We start from the raw sequence: 25,330 nt of genomic DNA on the forward strand, positions 1-25,330 counted from the left end.
TCCGGTTTTGGTGAAGACATTGTATAGGTGTTCTTCTTCCGCTACGGATGTTGGACATCATCTATCCTGGAAATGATGGCTTGGCATATAGAGGCAGTTGCGAGCTCTATGTCTGTACTCAATGGAATTTAGAAGAATGGTGGGGGCGCATCTGATTGAAACTGATCGATACTGCAAAGATTGATCCAGTATAATATATAAGATATTTCCACTCGTCTTAGTGACGATGACTAAATGGCACAGTTCAGAGTGAAGAGATAGGCTGAATGGCCTAAATCTATTGCTATATCTCATGCCCTTATGGTCATACAGTCTATTATTCAGTACAGAGTTGAAAGTCTCAGACCTGCTCTTGTAACCCTTGTATCTGTACGTTGATTTGACTTCACCTTCTGGTCAATGGTAACCCCAGCAATATGGACCGTGGGAGAATTCACTGCCAGCCAGTAGCGCAGCAAAATGTTGAATATAAGCTGTTATCTGTGAGTCTCATCTGGCAGCAGTACATTGTCTCTACGGTGATTGTCATGTTCAGTCTGGTATTTTTGAAGGATCGATCCTGCTACGCTAATATTGTTGAATTTAACAAAACAGGTGCAATTTATCACAGCGCTCAGCAACAATACATGGTGGAACACTGAACACCTTTCTAATAACAGAAAGGTCTAAAATGTTCATCATCAGAAACACTGCTTTCCTGTTTAAGTTCAAATCAGACAACCTGTCCCATCAAGGTGCTCAAGTGGAACGTGTTACATTTTTTTTAGGATATGAGAATCGCTGGATGGGCCCACCATTTCTTGTCCGTCCCTAGTTGCCCCCTTGAGAAGGTGGTGCTGAGCTGCCTTCTTGTACCGCTGCAGTCCACCTGCTGTGCATTGACCCACAATGCTATGAGGGAGGGAATTACAGCGTTTTGACCCAGCAACAGTGAAAGAATTGTGATATATTTCCAACTCAGGATGTTTACTGGTTTTGCAGGGGAGTTTGAAGTTGGTGGTGTTCGCAAAAGCCTGCTGCCTTTGTCATTCTAGATGGATGTGCTCATAGGATTGGAAGGTGCTCTCTGAGGATCTCTGAAGAATTTCTGAAGTGCATCTTGTAGATGGTAGACACTGCTGCTACTGATCGTTGGTGGTGAAGGGAGTGAATGCTGGTGGATGTGATGCCAATCAAATGGGCTGTTTTGTCCTGGATGGTGTCAACCTTCTTTAGTGTCGTTGTGGCTGCAGTCATTCGGATAACTGGGGAGTATTCCATCTCACTCCTGACTTGTGCCTTGTAGTTGGTGAACATGCTTTGGGATGACAGGAGGTGAGTTACTCACGCAGTAATCCTAGTCTCTGATCGGCTCTTATATTTATGTGGCGAGTCCAGTTGAATTTCTGGACAATGGTAACCCCAAGTGTAATGATGGGGGTGGCGGGGTGGGGGGGTGGGGGGTGAGGTGGCAGGGAACTTAGTGACAAATATACTGCTGAATACCAAGTGTTTATATTGTTTCTTACTGTTGATGGCCTTGTCTGGCATTTGTGTGATGCGTATGATACTTGCCACTTGTCAGCCCAAGTCTGGAGATTGTCCAGATCTTGTTGCCTTTAGGCATGGACTGCTTCAGTATCTGAGCATTTGCGAATGGTGATGAACATTATGCAGTCATCGTCGACTATCCCCATTCTGAACTTATAATGGAGAAAAGGTAATTGATGAAGCCACTGAAGATGTTTGGACTTAGGTTTCATCCGGAGGGCCACTGAAGATGTTACGTAGTATGGTGATGAAATGTCTGTAAATGAACATTCCAGTTCATGGAGCAAACTGCATCAACATTATCCAGAGTGACTACTGCAGAGATGTTCTGGAACTGAGCTGACTGACCTCCAAAAACAATGACCATTTTCCTGTCAGGTATGACTCCAATAACGGACTGCTTGCCCGCGATACCCTTTTTGCTGGGGTTCCTTGATGCCACATTTGAAAGAATGCAGCCTTGATGTCAAGGGCTGGAATTCATTCCTATTTCTATGTTTGAACCAAGGCTGCGATTAGGTCAGGAGTTGAGTGTCTCTGGCAAAACCCATACGGGGTGTCACTGAGCAGGGTATTGCTGAGCAGGTACTGCATGATAACACGATTGATGACAATTTTCATCACTTTACTGATGATGGGGATTACACTGATGAGACAGTATTTGGCCGGGTTGAATTTGTCCTGCGTTTTATGTACAGAACATACTTGAGCAGTTTTTTTCCATTGTTGGTTTGTAACCATACTGGAACAGCTTGTATTGGGAAGCGGGAAGTTCTGGAGTACAAGTCTTCAGGACTATTGCCAGCATGTTACCAGGGTCCATAGCCTTTGCAGTATCCAGTAACTTCAACTGTTTCCTGATATCAGTTAATCGAATTTGCTGAAGACTGCTATCTGTAATGATGGGGATCACGGGAGCAGACCGAAATGGATCATTCACTCGAAACTTCTGACTGAAGATTTCTGTGAAAGCTTCAAACTTATCTTTTGCACTGATGTGCTCGGCTCTTCCATCATTGAGGATGAGGATATTTTTGGAGACTCCTACTCTGGTGAGTTGGCTGATCGACCACCACCATCCCATGATCGGATTGGAAGGATTGCAGAGCTTAAATCTGATGCATTGGTTGCGTGATAGCTCAGTTCTGTCTGTCCCTTGCTGTTTATGTTATTTGGCACGCAAGTATTTCTGTTTGGAAACTTCATCAGGTTAATATTTACCTTTGTATTTTCCTGGTTCTGCTCCTGGCATGCCCTACTGCACTCTCCATTGAACCAGAGTTGATCCTCTGCCTTGATGGTAATGGTTGAGTGGCAGATATGATGGGCCGTGACATTACAGTTTGTGCTTGAGTACAGTTCTGCTGCTATTAATGATCCACAGTGTCTTATGGACGCTCAGTCTTGAGTTGATAGATCGCTTCCAAATCTGTGCCATTTAGCATGTTGATAGTGCCACACAACACAATAGAGTTTATTCTGAATGTGACTGTGAGACTTTTACCGATATTGCCATGGACAGATACATCTGCAGTTGATAGATTAGTAAGGTGAGGTCATGTATGATTTTTCTTTCCCTCACCACCTGCTGCAGACCCAATCTAGTAGCTATGTCCTTTTGGACCCGACCAGCCTGATCAGTAGTACTGCTGCCAAATCATTCTTGGTGTTCGACTTTGAAATCTCCCGGCCAGAATACATTGTTTGCCCTTGCCACAGTCAGTGCTTTCTCCAAGTGTTGTTTAACATAGAGGAGCACTGATTCAGACGAAAAACGATGTTACGTGGTAATCAGTAAGAGAATTCTTTGTCCATTTTTAATCTGAAGCCATGGGACTTCAATAGGTCTGGAGTCAATTTTGGGGCCTCCCGACTCTATCTCACTGAACTGCCCCCTCTGATGGATCGGTCCTGCCTTTGGGACAGGACATGTCCAGGAATGGTAATGGTGGTGGCTGGGTTATTTTTGTAAGGTATGATTCCGTGAGTATGACTATGTCGGGCTGTTGCTTGACGAGTCTGTAAGGCAATTGTCCCAATTTTGGCACTACACCTTAGATGATAGTAAGGAAGACTTTGGAGCTTCTACAGTGATGTTTCCAGTGTTGACTTTTCCAGTGCACAGTTTGATGCCAGCTGGTCCAGCCGGTTTCATTTCTTTGAAACTTTGCAACGATTGGTACAGCTGAAGGACTCACTAGACCATTTGAGGGGGCGATTGCGAGTCAATGACATTGCCTTGGGTCTGCATGTCAGCCAGACCAGGTGAGGATGGAAGATTCCTTCAGTAAAGGATATTAGTGATCCAGATGGATTTTTCTTAAAATCGGCAATGTCTTTATTCGCATGTGTAGATTCTTAATTCCAAGATATTGTAAAATTATTGAATTGAATTTCCACCATCTGCAGTGGCGGGATTCGAACCTGGGCCCAAATAACAGGAGCTGATTTTCTGGATTGATAATCTATTGGTAATACCATGAGGCCTACTTGGAACCACATGTTGTACTCAACTGCCATTTCTTGTATTGCCCTGTTTTTCATTCACTGCTTATGTTATTCTGTAATCTCATCCTTCATTAAATCCTGATTGAAATACAGAGTCATGAACATCCTCTCGACTGCTTGAATTTCATTCAATCTGTTTCGTCTGAACAGACATTTCAAGGCAGCTGCACATCAGAAAAGAACAGGAAGTAAGAATGGCTAACTGTGCATTGTACGTGTCACCCGACCAGCATGTCTGTCAAGGCACCCAAAGTATTTACTGTGGGTCAGAGAACCTCAGATTTATAAGAGTACAGATGGAGGCCATTCAGCCCATCGAGGAGTCACAAGCTCTCCAACAGCACAAACGGACATAGAGAGGGTGTGTGGAGATAGATGGTGTGTGAGAGAAGTAAACAGAGAGAAAGAAAGTGAAAGGGGATAAACTGAGAGAGGAAAGAAAGGGGAATGACTGACTGAGTGGGAGAGGTGTTAGATGAGGGTGAAGTTAGGTAGATCAGGAGACCGCATTAGGGTAGATAAATATGGACAGACAGAAGTTAGAAGCTTTATTTAGAAATTCCTCTTTTGTCTTTTGTCCTTTTGTCTGGGCGCCATATCCTGTGAGCACTATGTTGATACTGGCTGTTCGCCCAGAGTATTTATTTCCAATAATATCACAGAATTTACTGACAGCTAAACACAACCCATTTGGCCAACAAATTGGGTCCATGCAGAAAGCAGAGTTTTTAAATAGACTGTGCCAAGAGCAGCAGGAAATGATGACCACTCCCCCCGCCCCCCGCCCCAGAGTGTGTGAGAGACTGGGCCAGAGAATCACAGTGAGGCGGCTCACTGACAGAGGGGAATCAACATCTCAGCTGTGGGTGAAATGATGATTGATAATGTTTGCACACCACTTACCTAGTTTTGTAATCCACATTTCAATGTATATAGCACAGTATCAGGAGTGCATTTTAAGAACCTTATCTCTTTGTACTTTGCATAGATTGGTATGTGCAGAAAATCATTTTGTTTCTGGATTTTATATTGCATTAATGCATTTCATTAATATTGTCTCTGCTAATTCCCCATTGTAAATGTATCCTGGAATCTGTTCTTCATATGAGTTATAAAGAGTAACGTTCCAATACTGGCGACTGGAGAACATCACTGTCCCTCCACCCAGTCTAAATAACCATGTCAATCAGTCCTCTCCGTCTTCTCTCTTTCCCCAATGTCATAATCACAATGTAATTGAAGTCCATTAAATGTCACTTCATCACAGTTCGTTAACATGGACACCATCAACGACATGACCCACACCTGCCCTGTCTCATTCTGGAATAACAATCTGAATTGTGTTTGTCACGTACAATTCTCTGTTAACATATCCATGCCATTTGTTTGTTATAACCTTCGTTTTGTTAGGCACATTTTGCCATTAGATCATGGACGAAAGATGTTGTCTCAATGTTTTACAGATATTGCAATGACTGATCTGTAGTTTCAGGATTTATTTCTCTATTTATGAGCAGAGAAACATGTTTATGTTCCGTTAAACCTCTGGCATTACTTCTATATCCAAGGCAGACTGAAAGATTGCACACAATCAATCTGCCATCTTCAACATTCCTTCCTTCAGTCACTTTCACATATCACACCCAGAATGCATAAACATTCAAAGTTATTTTGAACTTTAATAAAACAGCATTGAAGGTTAATCGGTGAACTGGAGTTATTTGTTCAGCGAGTGTGATTATGTCAGTCTCCATGGATCCTAAGCGTCCCTAGAGAGTTTCTCTCTTCTATCAATAAGGGAATGCTTTCAGGGTTTTATCCCATAGTATGAGCGGGAGTATCACCCACACCAGTAAAAGGGATCAGCAACTCCAAAGAGAGGTGCAGGAGAGATCAGTCTGTGAGAACATTAGACTGCAATGTTCCAACAATGGGCAGAAGTTTATCCTATGGTCTTTCCTGGCTTTCCCAGCCTTGGATATCATTAGCATATCGGATTGAAGATGTTCTGCTGGCTATTCAAGTTGGTTACTATCCTATTCTTGCTATAGTTGGTGTTCCTGGTAAGTCACTCAGTCTGTCGATCGAACTGCATTGATACTGATGATATGTAAATTTTGGAAAGGTGCAAGTCAACTTTTTCAGTTCCAATCAAATATTCCATTCCTTGGAAATAATAACGAGCAAATTATTATTTACAGATACCTCCCCAATTTGCGGGGATTGAACACACTGTTCTCAACCTTCTTGATCCATTTTCTCCTGCAAAGTTTACATCTCCATATCCTCCCCACATGCCAATCCTGTCCAGAACAAACATTAAGACGTCCCAGTCCCCTCCTCAGCCGCAGTGCAACTCCTGAATATACCATTGTTTGCGCCTTTGTTAATTCTGAACACATGTTTCAAGTTCCTTCTTACCACGTGTCCATTGCAAAATAATTGAACTTGAGATGACTAACTTGTTCTCTGTACAGAATCTGAAAGATCGGAGGATAGTGTATGGTGGTCACGTCATTGGCTCGTAATCTAGATGCACAGAATAATAATCTGTTCATATCGGCTTGCCTGATGCCCATTAGAGAAGGCAGTGGGTCATTCTTCCCTGGTCAGGTCTCTGTTTAACTGCAAATTTACAGCAGTTTGTTTTACTATTTACTGTCCTGTCGAACAGCTGAACCAGCCACTCAGTTCAAGATCGGTATGACATGCTGGCCTGACCAGGGCTGCACACATCCCGTGAGGGAAGAATAAAAGTGAAGGCAGCTCCCTTCCTTTGCCTATTTCCCTAATCCAACAGCTGATTTTCATTCAAGTAAGTGGCCATTCACTGTTTTAGGTGCATTCTTTGTCATTGAGTCTCTCCCCGAGAGTGATGTCCATCTCGACAGGCACCTCTAGTGCTGGCTTTATTGATGCTGACCTACAGATGTAAGGATGTTTTACATTCCACATCAGTGGCAATGGATTGTAAATGAATGGTTTCCTTTATCACATGAAGGAAATGGAGCCAGCTAAGTGAGGGAAAGGATTTATTGCGATCAAACCTGAGAGTGTTGTTGAGGCAGTATTTGGGGTATTGTGAACAGATTTTCTTTCATTTATATGGAGTGATCTCCTTACCACAGAGAGAGTGAAGAGGAGTTCCACCAGATTAATCCCTGGGATAATGGCATCATAAGGAGTGAGTAAAGTTTGATTTGGAGTGCTTTCAGAGAATAAGAGGTGATTGCATTGAACACTGAGGGGGGAGGGACAATCACTCCTTATATTCTAAACAGATAATGAGAAGGTGATAAATTCCATGTCTGCTGTTTCACTCAGGATGCATGATTCTGGATAGTTTAAGTGCCTCTGAGGACATTACGCCCACACACCCTAACCTCCACTCCCCACGGTGATTAGGAGAGACAGAGAGATCCAGGTTTTGAATAAACTATCACCACATTAATATAGTGCAGTTGGTGTATGATCCTGCACTGAATATTATCGTATCCACCACCCTGACAGCAGCCTTCATTCTAAAACAGTTAACTATTCCCAACAGCTTCTGACATTCATGAAGAACATGAATCCATCTTCTCAGAGAAGTCTATAAGACAAAGGAGCAGAAATTAGGGCAGTTAATCTGTGGAGTCTGCCCATCATTCAATAATCGCTGATAGGTTTCTCAAAACAATTCTCCGGCCTTCTCCTCCTAATTCTTCTTCCCCTGGATAATCAAGAACCTATCTAAAGCAGTCTCAAATATACTTAATGACCTGGCTCCCACTGCTTCTGTGACAATAAATTTTAAAGATTCGACATCCTCCAGTAAATACATTTCTCCTTATCACCCTAACATCTGCCCTCGAGCTCATGTCGAATGGTAGCATCTTACCAACATCAACTCTGTCCAGGTAATTCAGTACTCTGTGCTCCCATTACATTCCGTCTCATCCTTCTAAACTTTACCGAGGATAGACCCAGAGCCCACAAACACTCATCATACAATAATCTTTTCATTCCTATGACCATTCTCGTGAAAATATTCTGCACAAGCTCCAGGGCCACTACATCCTTCCTGAGATATGGGGTTCAAAATTTAGCACAATACTCCAAATGTGGTCTGACCAGAGACTTCTACAACCTGTTTTGTATTCAATTGCTCTCTTAACAAATGTCTTCAGTAATAACGGCAATTTCCCTCCTGGCTACTGCCTCAACCTGCAAGCTTACTTTGGGAGAACCCTGCACTAGAACTCCCAAGTCCCTTTGCACTTCAGATTTCTGAATTTTCTCCTCATTTAAAAAATAGACCATGCCTCTATTCTTCATGCCAAAGTGCATGGCCACACACTTTCCAACGTTGGAGTGCATCTGCCAATCTCCTTCTTCAGCCTCTCCGCCTCCTCAATACGACCAGTCCATCTACCGATTTAGTATCATCTGCAAACTTAGCCAGGGTACACTCAGTTCCATCATCTAGATTGTTAACGTAACAAGTAAAAAGTTACGATTCCAACACTGAGCCTTGTAGAACAACACTTGTCACCGACTGCCATCCTGAGAAGGACTATTTTATCCCCACTCTCTGCTTTCTGCCAGACAGACAAGCTTCCATTACATGCCACTGCCTTACCACTAACACCACCGGCCCTTATCATACTCATCCATCTCCTGTGTGACACCTTGTCAAAGGCCTTCTTGAGATCCAGGTGGATAACATCCATTGGCTGTGCTTGGTCAAGCCTGCTCATTTACTCTTCAAATAATTCCAACAGATTTGTCAGGCATGACCTTCCCTTGATTAAGTGATTTTGTCCCATTTCACCAAACACTTCCAATTATTCAGAAATCTCATCCTTCACAATGGATTCCAGGATCGTACCCACGACCGATGTTAATCCATTAATTATGGATTTTTTTTGTCTTTTTCCTCACTCCCTTGTTACAATGGGGTGTCACGTTAGTGGGTTTCCTGTGCTCTGGGATTGTTCCTTACTCTAGTGATTCCTGAAAGATCACCACTATGCCCCCACATCTTCTTCAGCTATCTTCCTTATATCTCTGGGATGTAGTCCGTCCGGTCCAGGATAATTAACCACTTGCTGGTCATTCACTTTTTTCTAGCACGCTCTCCATAGTGGTGGCCAGCGTACTCAGCTCCGACTCCTCACTATCTTGAATGTTAACGTATTACTCGTATCTTCTTCCGTGACCAAATTTTTCAGTTCCTCAGCCTATTCTTGTTCACCACTACTACCTGTCCATTATCATTTTCCAGCAGTCCAATGTCTACTTTTGCCTCTCTTTTGTATTTTATATATTGAAAGAAGCTCTTACAGAATTCTTTATATTAGTGGCTAGCTTACCCCAGTATTTAATAATCTCTCTCCTTATTTTATTTTGTTTGCTCTCCGTTTTGTCTTTGTAAGCTTCCCAATCCTCTGGTTTCCCACAGCCACTCGCCACATTATATGTGTTCTGATTTGCTTCTATGCTGTCCCTGACTTCCCTAGTCAGCTATAGTTACCTCATCCTCTCTCTATCATGCCGCTTTTTCCTCAAGATAAATCTCTGGTGCATCCTGAATTACTCCTAAAATCTCCTGTCATTGCTGTTCCACGGTCCTTCCTTCTGGGCCTGTATCCCAGTTAATTCTACCCAGCTCCTCTATCATGCCTCTGCAATTGCCTTTAGTCAGCTGTAATGCCATTACCTCTGATTCTAACTTCTCCATCTGAAATTGCGGAGTAAATTCAATCATATTATGATCACTGCCTCCTATGATATCCTTTTTCCAAACCTCCCCTCATCTAGTCTTCCTGCACAAGTTGCTACAAAAAGTCATCTCATAGACATTCCACAAATTCCTTTTCCTGCAAACCACGATCAAACCGAATTCCCATTCCACCTGCATAATGAAATCTCACGTTATCACTGCAACGTTGCCTTTCCTACAGATCTTTCTATCTCCTGGTGTATCTTGCACCCCAGCTCCTGACTACAGTTTGGCGGCCTGTACATAACACCAACTGCATATTTTCACCTTTTTGATTACCCAATTCTACCGACACAGTTTCTACACCACCTGATCTTAGTTCATTTCTTCTAATTTATTAAATTCGATTTCTTACTAATGAGACAAATCTGTCTCTCTGCCAACCTTACTATCAGTTCGACAGGATGAATACCCTTGAATATTCAGCTCCCAATCCTGATCCTCTTGCAATGGCGTCACTGTGATGCCCTCCACGTCATCCCTGCCAATTTGTATATGAGTCACAAGCTTATTTACATTATTCCTTCTACTACTTGCATTCCGATATAACAGTGCAGTTCTGTACTTACCGTCCATCTTATCATTGTCATTTGCTTGTCCAGCCGTTAGTACCCTTACAGACCCTGGCCACTGACTCATTCCCCTTCCACTCCAACGTCTTCTGCACCCCAGATGACATATCCCAAATCCAAGTACCAGGTAGGTAGCAAAACCTTCAGGACTGTCAATCCTGGTCACAGAGAATATTATCTATGCCTCTAACTGTACTATTCCCAATTATCCATAACTGGGCATCACAGTGACACAGCAATGCTGCCTCACAGTGATAGGGATTTGGGTTCAATCTCTGCAAACTGTCTGTGTGGACTTTGTATATTCTTCCCGTGTCAGCACTGGGAGCATTAGCTGTTTTCTCTCTCCACAGTATGTCTCTGTATTGGCTTCGGATTTCTACAATCTACAGTATTTTTTCTTTTATTTGAAGGAGAAATGATGCAAATGTGACAGCTTTTTGTAAAAACAGCCGTGGTTCGCGGATTCCCCTGACTATTTAGGAATCTTGCCCAGCCACTTTTCTGAGTGCAGAGTCCCTGAAGACTCATTCCATCTCTTTCAGTCCCTCAGTCCATCGTTACTGCATGCAGCCTTTCCTTTGCCACCCCTGGGACTCCCCACACCCCATTGCCTGACACTGGATACTCCCTTCGCAGGACTGTGCACAAAACGACACTGGGCACTTTCTCACCCGCCGGGGATGCTGGGTAAAGAAACTTGCCATTGAAAGGAACTGAATATCAAAACTCCAATTTTAAAGCAAAGCAGAGTAAACAGGCTGAATGACATCCATCTGCTCTGACATTTTGTAGTCTTCTGTTTATCCTCGTCAGTCTGCAAACAAATGGTCCATATGTTTACCTTGTAACAGGTTTGGTGGAGGTGATAGATATCAGATCCTCTGGCCATTGGACTGAGTCAGTGGGCTCCACCTTCCTGGTTAATGAAGTCACACTTACGTTTTTTATTATCTCGTCTATCCACTTTAAAGAAAAAGCCTTGCTGGAGTTGTGCTGAATTTTGGAGACGCTAGAATATGTCACTTGCGAGTGAGATTAGGAATAGGAAGGTAGAACAGTTAAATACACGACCAAAGAGCTGGTAGCACTTCTGATATTTTGATCATGGGGATTCCCGACGATAGGATATACCCAAGGAGGGCGGGGTGGACCTGAACTAGCAGCAATATCTGATATGTGGATCATTGGGATTCCCGGGTTAGTAGGATATACACAAGAAGGACGGGATGGACCTGAATTGGCAGCAATCGCAGATATGTGGATCATTGGGATTCCCTTGTCGGTAGGACCTACACAAGAAGTACGGAATGGATCTGTACTGGCGGCAATCTCCTGGCAGTCAGGTTTGCTATTGTCACTCAGGAGGGTTTAAAATAGTGTGGCACTGGGGAGTGGGAAGCAGAGCAGTAGGTCCACAATACAGTGACTGAGAGGAATTGGAGACTAAAACCAGTGCATCTAAGATCAACAACAAAGACGCAAAGGGCACTGAACACAATGGGACTGGCAGGCGTAAGGGTTATTAGTTTAATGCGAGGAATCTGGTTTGTAGGGACCTCGAGATTGGATTAGTACACATAACTCCAATGTAAATATTACAGAGATTTCGTGAGAGAGGGACAAGAGAGCAATCAATCCAGTGGGTTCAGAAATACTTGCTGAATATGCAGTGAGTGGCTGGAGACAGTCGTTTTAAGTGAAATAATTATCCAGCACTCTATCGAAATTGGACCATGTGTAATGCAATGTACAGATTGAAGTGACAAAGGAGGATATTGGAATTGTCTGTCTACAATATTTTCTGCTTTACTGATAGTCTTTTGTAACCTCCTGTCACCGGAAAATAGCAGTAGAAAATACTTCAGGGAATCACAAACCAAATATCAGGTCAGTGTGTGATGTGTTTGTCTGAAGTGTATTTATTTCAATGCAAGTATTATTATGGGTAAACAGATGAATTTAGAGCCTGAATGGGACTACGATGAGACTACGATGTTGCAAACATTATAAGGACTTGGTTGAGAAAGAGACAATACTGGCTGCTCAACTTTCCAGGGTTTTGTTGTTTTAGATGAGATAAAGGGGTAGCTAAAAGAGGCGGAGGAGTTGCATTACTAATCAGGGAGATTGTTACATCTGCACTTAGGACTCATCTACTGAGGCAACATGAGGAGAGCTCAAGATATGACGGATGCATGTGTTAGGATTGTACTGTAGTCCCTCCAACAGCCACCGAGAGATTGAGGAACAAATATGTCGGCCGATTATGGAAATGGGTATTAAAAACAGAGTTGCCACAGTGCGTGACTTTAACATCCCCAATATTGACTGGGAATCCCTTAGAGAAAGAGGCTTAGACGAGGTAGAATTTCTTAAGCGCATCCAAGAAAGTTACTTGCAGCGGTATGGGGCTTGTCCAACCACAGGAGGGGCCATACTGGACCTCGTATTAGAAAATGAGTCTGTCCAGGTGACTGACCATTCAGTAGCAGATCATTTTGGAAACAGAGATCACAATGCCCTCAGGTTTGAGATAGCTACGATAATGGAATAAGTCAGGACCTTGTGGAAGTTAATAAATTGGTGGAAGGCAAATCCACATCAGGCAGAAGCGAGGGGCTGTTAATTAGGAGGAGCTGCTATCAGGCAAATCCACATTTTGCATGGTGGAACTGTTTATTAAATCCTGATTTTACTATCGCCTGGTGAATGTCCTCCCAACTGCTCGAATGTCAGTCTATTTTGTTTGATCAGATGTTTACAGGACACTGCATGTCAGAAAACAGGAAGAGATAATAGATGATTGTGTACTCTGTCCTTCGCAGGACCAGCTTGTTTCTCCAGGCACTGAAAGTCTTTATTGTGGGTGAGAGACCTTCAGAATTAATATGGCACAGACGGAGGCAATTTAGGCCATCCTACATCCACACGCTGTCCAATTGCACTACCCAAAAGCAGTCAGAGTTATTGGAGATACAGAAAGAGAGAGAGAAAGACAGCGAGAAAGAGAATGAAACAGAAAGAAAGAATGTGAAGGGAGATCAACAGCGTGGATAGGAAGCGTGGACTGTGTGGGAGAAACGGGTGTTAGAAGAGAGCGAAGCAGGTTAGATCAGGAGACACCATGAGGAAAATACACAGAATATGGAAATTTTATTTCGATATGCCCCTGGACTGAAGGCCTTTGTCTGGTGCCATACACTGTGAGCACTATGCTGATATTGGCTGTCTTCCCAGATCCTTTATCTCCAATAACATCACAGAGCTAGGTTGCTGACAGTTAAACGGAATCCAATAGACCAATTGCTTGGTTCCAGGGAGAAGGTGGATTAACTTCAATAGACTGGGCGAACAGCAGCAGGAACTGATAAGCCCCCGAAATACTGTGTGTGGGACTGGACCAGAGAATCTCAGTGAAGGGGATCACTGACAAAGGGGAAATCGACATCTCAGCTGTGGGACGAAGAATGATGGATAAAGTTTGGACAGCACTTCCATGGTTTTGTAATTCACATTTCAATTTATATAGCTCAAGGTCACGAGTGTATTTTAACAATCATATCTGTTTGTACTTTCCATATTTTTGAATGTACGACAAGTCATTTTGACCCTGTATTTTGTGATGCATAAGCATATTATATTACTGGGGAAGAAGGAGCCTGTTCTGATGGTATGGTCTTCATCGGAACAATGATGGTACCAGAGTCCTAACAAATCACATAACTAGGGCTTCGGTCAGATCTTTCAACAAATGTTTAGGTTTGGGTGGGGTTTCAGTTATAGGGGAAAATAGAAAACTCGAATGCAAAGAGGAGGTAAGAGTGGAGAATGCAGGAGAGTTTATTAAAATCTCCAGCACAGGCACAAATATGACAGAGTGTAAACAATCAAACTTCAAGCACACTGGACAGACAAATGAAATTGAGAGGAGGCACGGTTAATACAGGACTGAGAGTGTTATAGCTGAATGCATACCGCATAAGAAATCAGGTAAATTAGCTTGTAGCGCAGATTGAAATTGGCAGAGACGTGCTGAAAGGGAATCAGGATTGACAATATTCAAGGGTATGCATCCTACTAAAAGATAGGTTGGTGGGGGAGTAAGATTGAAAAAAAAATCAATCATAAGAATCCGGATCTCCTTGCTATCGGAAGAATGTTATGAAACTTGAAAGTATTCGGAAAAGATTTACATGGATTGGACTATTTGAGCTACAGGGAGAAGTTGAATAGGCTGGGACTGTTTTCCCTGGAGCGTCAAAGGCTGAGAGGTGACCTTATAGCTGTTTAGAAAATCACAAGGGGCATGCATGGGATAAATAAACAAAGTATTTTCCCTGGGGTGGGGGAGAACTAGAGGGCATAGGTTTAGGTTGAGAAGGGAAAGATTTAAAAGGGACCAAGAGAGCAAGTTTTTTCATGCACATGGTGTTGTGTGTATGGAAAAAACTGTGGGAGGAAGTGGTGGACCTGGTCCCATTACAATATTTAAAAGGAATCTGGATGGGTTTGTAAATAGGAGGGGTGCAAAGGATATAGGCCAAGTGCTGGCAAATGGGACTAGATTAGATTGGGTAACCTGGTCGGTATGGACGAGTTGGACTGAAGGATCTGCTTCCATGCTGTACATCTCTCTGATTGTACAACTTTCTGACTGTATGACATAAAGTAGGGTCAGATGGCACAAAATCAGTGTGGGTAGAATTAAGTATCCCCAAAGGTTGAATAAAGAAACATAGACGGCGTTATGTTCAGGATTCCAAAAATTAGTCAGGAGCTGCGGCACAATATACACCAGGAGATAGAAAAGATGCATACAAACGGCAAAGTACAGTAGTCATGGGAGATTTCAATCCACGGGGGGACTGGAAAATCAGGTTGGTAGTGGTTCGCAAGAAATATAATTTGTGGCGTATCTTCGACAGGGCTTTTTGGAGCAGCTTGTGGTGGAGCCCACTCAGGAACAGGCAATACTGGGTTTAGTGTTGTGCAGTGAGGCAGACTATTTAAGAGAACTTAAAGTGAAGGAACACGAAGGAAGCAGTAATCATAATATGATTGAATTTATTCTGCAATTTGAGAGGGAGAAGATAGGATCACAGATACTGGTATAGTTGGTGTTCCTAGTAAGTCATTCTCTTTGTCTATTAAACCGGGCTGAACTGTGTTTCTGCTCAAGTTAGGTAAATTTTGGGAAAGGGGCAATCAGTGTCTTCACTTCCAATCAAAAATTCCTTTCCTTATAAATTCTACAAAGCAAATTACTATTTATAAATTGCTCACTGATATGCGAGAAGGAACCAGAGTGTTCTCAATCTCCATAATCCTTCTAGCCCTGCACAGATCTACATTTCCATATTCTTCCGACTCACCAATCCTGCCCAGTACCACAATTATGATATCCCAGTCTAATCGTCAGCCTCAGTGCAACTTCTGAATAAACTTCTTTATTTGTGCCACTATGAAATCTGGATTCATCTCTTTCAAGTCCCTTCAAACCACATGTCCACGACAAGAGAATTGTACTTGAGATGTTTAACTTGTTCTCTCCACAGAATCTGTCAGACAGGAAGGTAGTGCGTGGTGCTCAAGTCATTGACTCTTCATGTAGAGGTACAGATAATAATCTGTTGATGTCTCATGAAGCAAGTTGATGGAATTTAAAAGAAACCATCATTATTTGTAATATACAGAAGCCCATCTGCTTGCGTCATGTCCTTTCGAGAAGGCAATGGGTCCTTCCTTGGTCATGTCTCCATGTAACTGCAAACCCACAGCAATGTGGTTTACTTTTTACTGTCCAGTGGAACAGCTGAACCAGCCACTCAGTTCATGATAGGGATACTATGCTAGTCTGACCAGGGCCTCATATGCCTTGTGAAGAAGAAGAAAAGTAAAGATAACTCCATCCTACTTCCTGTTTCCCATATTGCTGCTGCTCATTTCCATCAGGTAGGCGACTATTCCTTATTTTAGGTGTTTTCCATCTCATTGAGTCTGTCCCCGAGAGTGATGTCCATCTCGATAGGCACCCCTAGTGCTGGTTTTATTGACACTGGCATTCAGAATAAGGAAGATGTAAATTACGCATCAGTGGCAATATATAGAGAATGATGCTTTTTACGCCTTTAGAAAGAAGTGGAAACGGCGAAGTGAGGGAAAGTAATTAATGTGATCATCCCTGAGAGTTTTGTTGAGGCAGTATTTGGGGTATCGTATACAAATTTTCTCTCCTTTATAAGGAATGATCTTCTTACCACAGACAGAGTTCAAAGGAATTGCACCAAACTAATCCCTGGGATGATGGTACCATGAGGAGTGATTGAAGATTAAACTGTCGCACTGTGAGAGAATAAGATGGGATTGTATTGGAACTTCAGGGGGATGGACAATCACACATATTGTTCTAAATAGATACTGATACGATGATGGATCCCACGGCCTCTTTTTCTGAACTAACTTTACGAAATTCTAGATACTTTTAGTACCTCTGAGAACATTCCCCCCAACCACCCCCCACTCCCCATATCAATGAGAGAGCAGAAAATCCAGACTTTGAATAAAAACTCCACATATTAATGCAGTGTATTTGGTGTGTGATCCTGCACTGAACGTCATTTTGTTCACAATCCCAATATCAGCTACAATACCTTCAATCTAAAACAGTTAACTATTCCCACCAGCTTCTGACCCCCACGGAGAACCCGGGTCTGCCTTTTCGGAGATGGAAGATGTCTCCTTGAGACTTGACAGAAAATATCTCGCTTCCCTCCTCAATGCCAGCAAACCACGTTAAAGTAGCAATTGTTCCACAGACAAAGGAGCCACGATGAACATCATGATCTACTCCTGTGATTTGTCATGTTGGAGCATCAGTGACATCCTCCTGTTCCTGTATAAGCCTTTGCGAGGCTGAATGGCCTCTTCCTGGTCCCGTGGAACAGTTTCTGGAGACTGTTTGGGCTCCATCTGTTCCTATTTAACAGTTCGATGTGCTGTCCAGACCCCTCCTCTTCCTATGTAACAGGCAGGAATATTGAACGTATTGCCACTCTTCCTGTTCAATAGATTTGATGGGCTGAATGCTAGCTCATATTCGTATGTGACCAGGTTGAGATGCTTAATGAGCTCCTCTTTTAACAATGGAAATGTGCAATGTCTGGCCCTGCTGTTACATAAATGTTACCATATTTTAACAGCACGAACTGGAATGCTGCCCGGTTCTTGCTGCACATGGACATAGACTGCTTCAGGAGCTGAGGGGGGAAAATGTTCTGAACATTGTGTGATCTTCAGTGATCATCCCCATTTCTGATGTAATGATGGGGAATGACATATATGACGCAGCTGAAGATGATTGTGTGGAGGAAGCTACCCTGAGGATCTCCTGTAGGGATGTCCCGGGACGGAAAGGATTGATGTCCACCAACCATGAGCATCTTCCTCTGTGCGATGGCTGACATCCAGTGGAGAGATTGTGGCTGATTCCTATTAAATTTAATTTAGTCAACGTTTCTTGATACCATCCTGAGTCAACCCATGCCTTGATATCAGGGTCTATCACTCTTACATGAGCTGCTGTGTTCACCTCTTTTGAACATACAAATAGGTTATTGTGTATGGTTGGGGAGTGTAACCTTCTCACAGAGGATACTGAATGTCAGAAATTATCTGGTCAAGAGAGTTTGTGGAGCTATATCACTGAAAGTATTTACAGAGGAGCTAGGTAGGTTTTTGACCTGCCATAGCATTGAGGGATGTGAAGAATTGGGAAATAAGGCAGAGTTGATAACAACAGTGGATCATCCATAATATTATACAATGGCACGACAGGCCTGACCATCCGAATTACCATCCGTTCCTGTTCCTTATGCTCTCATATTCTGTAATTAGGAAGTTAATGGTTGTAATTTTCCTGAACATTCCGTTATTGGATGTTGCAGTTAGAGAGAGCAAAGCATGTCATGAGTCATCTCAGGGTGAGGTATGGGGACTGTATTCACAATGAATCTGGGTCTGCACCATGACCAACAAATGAAGCATAGGTTGCATAGAGGAGACACTCTATTAATAGACCAGAGGCGTCTTTTGAGATCAGCCTGGGTTTTGAATTAACATTTTTCAAACCACGCCAAACTTTATGTGACAATTGTGAGGGACAGAAGGAGATCCTGTATTACTGTGGACCAGGTATTTCGAGCAATTGGCCTCTGTCTGTAACTGTGCAGGAGCTGTGAGGGGATGATTGGAATATAGGAGCATCGGACTGAGGAGTAGGAGAGGGCTATTCGGCACTTTGTCTTTGCTCTGCCACGCACTAAGATCGTAGCTGATCTGATTGTGGTCTCAGCAGTACTTCTTCTGCACGTGCACTATTTTCCTACATTCACTTGTCTATCAAATATTTAACAGACACAACTTTGCATAAATGTAAACATCCAGGCACCACAAACTTCTGGTGAAGGGAACTCCCACTTGAACAGCCCTTTTAGAATTTGTCATTCGTGCTCCAATCAATGTTGCAGGGTCAGTGTTTCCTTTTGCAGTGACACTGCTCCACTATTTACAACACATTTCAAAGTTTAGTGATATGGCTAATGATATAAATGTCAGCCTGGCTCATCTTCTAGAATAATGTGAAACACACACACACACACACATCTTAAGACAAAACAGAAAAATGAAAGCTTTCCAGAGTTTCATAATAGTTGAACTCATTACAACTGGATAGACGATAGACTGTCCCAAATGTTATTCGGTCCTCTGAAGTCATTAGATTAGATTCCCTACAGTGTGGAAACAGGCCCTTCAGCCCAACAATCCATATCGACCCTCCCAAGATCAACCCACCCAGTCCCATTTCCCTCTGGCCAATGCACCGAACAATATGGGCAATTTAACATGGCTAATTCACCTGTCCTGCACATTTTTGGACCTGTGAGATGAAACTGGAACACCTGGAGGAAACCCAAGCAGACACGGGGAGAATATGCAAACTCCACACAGACAGTCGCCCGAGGCTGGAATCAAAACTAGGACCCTGGTGCTGGGAGGTAGCGGCGCTAACCACTGAGCCGCCGTGCCGCCCATTCTGCTCAGACAAGCTACTTGTGATGTGATTTCTCCCCAGAATAGTTGGATTTAGCTGAATTCCCTTTGCTTCAGACGGTAAAGAGATTCCAATGAATCTCTCATCAGGAATAATCCATGTCTCATCAGGTCGAGGTGAGTCAGAGATTTACTGTTGTCAGGTGGAAGAAAAGAAGACAGAGGGATCAATCGGTTGCAGCTTCTCAGGCAGGGAGCATTGTTCTCCCTCTCTGTGTTGAAACAAGCAATCATGTCAACTGAACACCAAATTGGACCGTGTGTGCTCATCGTGAACATTCTCTGGAATGGATCATAATGGATGATATGCAAGTGCTTCATTGCTGTTGTTATACACAGTGCCTTTCATTAGCAAAAGAGAAAAATCCTGCTTTATAATTTGATGATATTTTGGTATGCATACACTTAATTTTTAAAAATCGTTTGGTGTTTTCATAATATCTGTGCTAAAATAAATACATTTTGTTCTTAAAATTTATTGCGTAGTTTTTGTCTCCCTGAAAAGAGAAAATGTGCATCCAGCTGATTTTTCGTGCATGCTCCTAAAGGATTCTCATCTAAGACCAAAACCGATAATGTTTTAAAACAAAAGGCCTTCATTCCAAGAAAGTGTGAACAAAACATTGTTGATAAGCTTCTAAAACGTTTTTTAGGTTAAGCGATCAAAACCGCACATAATGTGGTCTTAGCAACGCCCTGTACAGATGTCGACTCGAAAAATGTGATGCTGGAAAACCACAACAGGTCAAGCACACCCAACGAACAGGAGACTCGATGTTTCCGGCATATTCCTGATGAAGGACTTATACCCATGACACCAATTTTCCTGCTCCTCGGATGCTGCCTGATTGGCTGTGCTTTTCCAGCCTCACACTGTTCGACTCTGATCTCCAGCATCTGCACTTCTCACTTTTACCGGTACAGATGGAGTAAAACATTCCTGATCAAACCTGGTATCCTTTGCCAGAAACACAATCATTCCACTTAGCTTCCAAATCACTTACAGCAAGTGCAGACTAACTACATATGATTCATGTACCAGGATGATGAATACCATCTGTATCACAGAGTTCTGCAATCTCTCTCCACTTGAATTGTTTACCATTGTTTTATCCTTCTATCCAAAATAGACAACTCACATTATGCTATATCTGGTGAAGGTTTGATCACTAACCTCCCTTTGCCTATATCACATTGATCACACACGATCTCCATTTGATGACATACTGGATGACCAGCTTGGTGTTTAGGCTAATTGGGCTTCGATATATTCAGTCCCTTCCTCCAGATCTTTGGTCCAGATATTGATCGTTGATGATCCCACAGTGATCTCTGAGGCACTCCACCACTTCCAGCTTTGTCATGTGAAAATAAGCATTTATCGCTAATCTTTATTTCCTGTTAGCAACAGCTTCCTGTGTAACAGCTCAGATGTTTACATGGCGTCCTGTGCAGTAAAATATCCTCAATGAGCTAAAATGATTAGTTCTATTTTCCTCTGTAACTCGTTAAATATGCAGAATCGTTTCGTCCAGTCTCATGGTAGCGATAATGACTGGCTGAATGAGGTGGCACCCTATCTTTGTCACAGCTTCGAGTGTGGATGGAGGGCACACTACATAGGGTAGTGGCAGCAGTGTATCCTGCAACAGCCTAGAGGGTGGATTGAGGGAACAACACGTTGGGTAGGGCCAGCAGTACATTTCTGTATCCGCATCGAAGTGTGGCTTGAGGGAACGACACCTGGGGTAGGGGCAGCAGTATGTCTCTGCAACAGGATCGAACGTGGATTATGACAACAATACATGGCGTAGGGAGAGCAGCATGTCTCTGTAACAGCCTCGAGGATGGATTGAGGGAACAATACATGGGGTAGGGTCAGCAGTTGTCCATTCGGCGCCACCTGTCAGAATGCTCATGACTGATCCCTTTGTGATTGACCATTCGTCTCCTGTCTGTTCCCAATAAATATTGACTCTCCTGTCCAGCAAAGATCCGCCGAGCTCAGCCTTGAATATCTTCAAAAACCGAGTCTTCACTGCTCCCTGAGGATGAGGATCCTACAGATAATACAACACTAAAGTGAAAGAGGCGACCTTATTTCAGTGTGGGACCTGTTATATTAAACTGTTAACCTAACACGAAATCGCCACCTCTTTTGAAAGACAAGGTCAGAATAATAAGGCATAGACATAAAACCATTCAGCCCTCTAAAACTTTCCAATTGTACCACTGACCCTTTTCAATCAAATATATATTAAACTCATTCTCTGCTCCTGTCCCAGGAAGAGAATAACTGATAGCATGACACCACACAAGCATTAAAAACGCAGAATTAGGACATTCGGCCCATCAACTCTGAATGCCATTTAATACTGGCTTAGAGATTTCTCAAAATCATTCTCCTGACTACTCTTTATAATTCTTGACATGCTTATTCAACAAAAACCTATCTATCTCTGTTTTATAAGCACTAGTGTCTGTGTCTCTGTGGATCCGTGTGTGCACTTGTGTGTGTTTGTTCATGTGTCTGTGTGTTTGTGTATTTATGTGCTGACTTCGGTTTATCTGTGTATTAGCCTGTGCATTTTACTTGTGCTTTTGTCTATTTGTGTGCGACTGTCTATGTCTCCGTATGCCACACCGGTCCACCTCCATATATGTACTGTGAGTGTCAGTATATTGGCGTGGTTACATATGTCTCTGAATATTTTAGTGTCTGTATCTCTCTGCAATGAGATATTTGTTGTTTTGGGAGGGAGAAAATTATGAAAACAGACAGAATTGTTAAAGTGCGAATTGCCCTTCACTGAACATTGTTTTTTACTCAGTTGGAGGGACATGGATGTCACGGAATCTCCATACGACACCTCCCGGTCCACTCCAGTTCATACCAGGGTCCCCCCCACATGGCGGGGGGAGGGGGGTGAGGTGGAGGAGGGATCAGATATCGGGTGGTCCACAATCAGACCTGGCCCTTTCTCTTCTATTACAGTCCGTTTCTCCTGGAATGGGAGAAGGAGGGGTGGAGAGATGGTTTGAGTGTGTGGCCCTGCTGTTAGTGCTGGTGTAGGTAGAGGGGGAGGGGGAATGGTGAGGTGTCCGGAGGGAGTCAGTCCACAGTGTTGTATCCATGCAGTGTTATTAATGTTGGGAGTATAGTGGAGGGAGAGAGAGCGCACGGGGTGAGGGGTAGGGGGGCGAAGGTGCTGAATTCAATAGTGACAGTGTGAGTGCGTTAGCCTTATTTGGAGATAGAGTGCGAGCCTTGTTAGGGGGTGGGTGCTATAATAGGTAGTGATTGTGAGGGAGCAGAGAGAGTACGGTAACAGTTAACCTGATAGAGCGGGGAGGATATTGATGCTTGTCCTGTGATGCTGGTCATTTCTTCAGATCATGTCAGCGTCGAGGTGACCCTCCCCGAATGTCTTGTCCAAGTCAATCAGTAATAACACCACAGACCCTGTCCCCCAGATTCCACAGAATAAGTTTGGGTAGATCTTACAAATAGGAAGTAGAAGCAAACATTGGTGTATTATGTATCTAAACCAATGCTCTCTTGCAAATTTTGTGCATTATATGCTCTGGAAATTAGCGATGCAAATATTGTGGGTGCTGCAGTATTACTGCATGATCTCAAATTACATCTAAACCGCATTAACTAAGTAACTGCTAATGCTGTGAAAAATAAATTCCATAAGCACATAACAAGTTGATTGAAGAGTATGTTGTCACTCAAACGAGAGAGCAGGTTATTTTGGATTTGGTGTTGTGTGGTCAAAACCTTGCTCTGAGAACTAGAGACGTTAATATGTTATATTTTACACGGCACCAGCATACAATAAACAATGTTTGAGCATGAAGTGGTAGACACGCAATGGCTGTTAGAGTCATAGAATCATGGAGCCCTGTAGCATGAATACAGGCCCTTTGGACCAAAGTGGTCCGTGCCGACCCAAATGTCCATCCTGCTAATTCCATTTCCCTGTCCTTGCTCCTTATTCTTCTAAATCTTTCCTATCCGCGTATTTATCTAAAAACCTTTTGAGTGTTGTTAATGTACATGCCTCAACCAGATTAGCTGTCGACTAATTCCATATGTGCACCAACCTCTGCGTAAAAAAGTTGCCGTTCAGGATCCTTTTTATTCTTTCACCTCTAACCTGATGCCCGCTAGTCCTTGATTCCCAAAACTGGGAAAAACAATGAGTGCATTCACCTTATCCACGCATCTCATGATCTTATACAATTCTATACGATTTTCCCATCAGTTTCTTACAGTCTAAGGAAAATGTTCTGGTCGGTCCAAACTCTCCCTACAACTCAGCGCATTGAGTGCTGGCAACATCCGTGTACATTTCTTCTGTCCTTTTTCCAGTTTAATCACATCCTTCCTATGGCAAAGTGAACACAACCGAACACAATACTCCAAGTGCATGCCTCACCAGCGTCCTGTCCAACTGCAATATAACTCGCCAACCTCTATACTCAGTGCCCTGACTGATGAAGGCCAGTGTGCCAAAAGCCTTTTTCACTGCCCTGTCTACGTGCAATTACTTTCAGAGAACCACGGACCTGAACTCCAAGGTCCCTCTGTTGCATTACGCTCCTTCAGGGTCTAACATTCACCACGAAACTCCGACCTGGATTTGACTTTCCAAAATGCAACAACCCACACATATCAATATTAATCTCCATTTGCCATTTCTTGGCCCACTTCCCCAGCTGAAAAAATGTCCTGCTGCAATTTCTAATAACCTTTCTCACTGTTCACCAGTACTGCCTATTTTATTGTCATCAGCCAAATTACCAATCATGCCTTCTACATTCTCATCCAAATCATTGATATAGATAACAAATAGTAATCGGCCCAGCACCAACGCCTGAGACACTCCACTAGCCAAATGGCCTCAAGTCCAACAAGCATCCTTCCAGTATTAGCCTCTGCTTTCTACCATCAAGGAAATTGAGTATCCAATTTGCCAGATTCCCCCTGGATTCCATGCTATCGAACCTTTCATAGCAGCCTATCATGTGGAACCTTATCAAAGGCCTTTCTGAAACTTAGATATACTACGTCTACCACCATACTCTTATCAACATTCCAGGTCACTTCCTCAAAAGAACGCTAAAGAATTGTGAGCTATGATATCCTATGCACAAAGCAGTGCTGACTGCTCCTTATGAAACCGTATCTTTTCAAATGCATGTATATGTTATCTTTCAGAACCTTCTCAAGGAACTTACATGTCACAATTGTTAAGCTAACTGGTCTATAGTTCACAGGTTCTTCTTCACAAACGCTACTTGAACAAGGGCACAATATTCACTACACTCCAGTCTTCCGGGACCTCTCCCGTGGACAGCGATGATGCAAAAAGATCAGCCAGGGCCCTCGCAATATCTTCTCTCGCCTCTTGCTGTGTTCTTGGATACACCTGGCCAGGACCAGGAGATCTACAGAAATACTGCACTGTCTGAAAAATATGTCTGTTTCTTTAAGGTAGAATCACCGAAGAAAGGGCAAGTGACTTAATGAAGGTTAACATAATACATTAAAGATTATATTAATCATAGGAAGTGAGTTCAGAAGAATTCTAGACATTGTGGAAACCGGAGAATTCTCAGAAATGTGTTTGTGTGGAGTTTGCATATTCTCCCCGTGTCTGCGTGAGTTTCCTCCGGGTGCTCCGGTTTCCTCCCACACTCCAAAGATTTATAGGTTAGCTGAATTGGAAATGGTTATTTTCCAAAAATGTTCAGGGATGTGTAGATTAGGTGCATACGTCGCAAAGTGTAGAATCAGAGGGAAATGGGTCTGAGTGGTTGCTCTTCGAAGAGGCGG

The sequence above is a fragment of the Chiloscyllium plagiosum genome, unplaced genomic scaffold (assembly GCF_037043375.1).
Source record: "Chiloscyllium plagiosum isolate Xiang-an unplaced genomic scaffold, Cpla_swu_hap1 HiC_scaffold_48, whole genome shotgun sequence".
Classification (NCBI taxonomy): Eukaryota; Metazoa; Chordata; class Chondrichthyes; order Orectolobiformes; family Hemiscylliidae; genus Chiloscyllium; species Chiloscyllium plagiosum.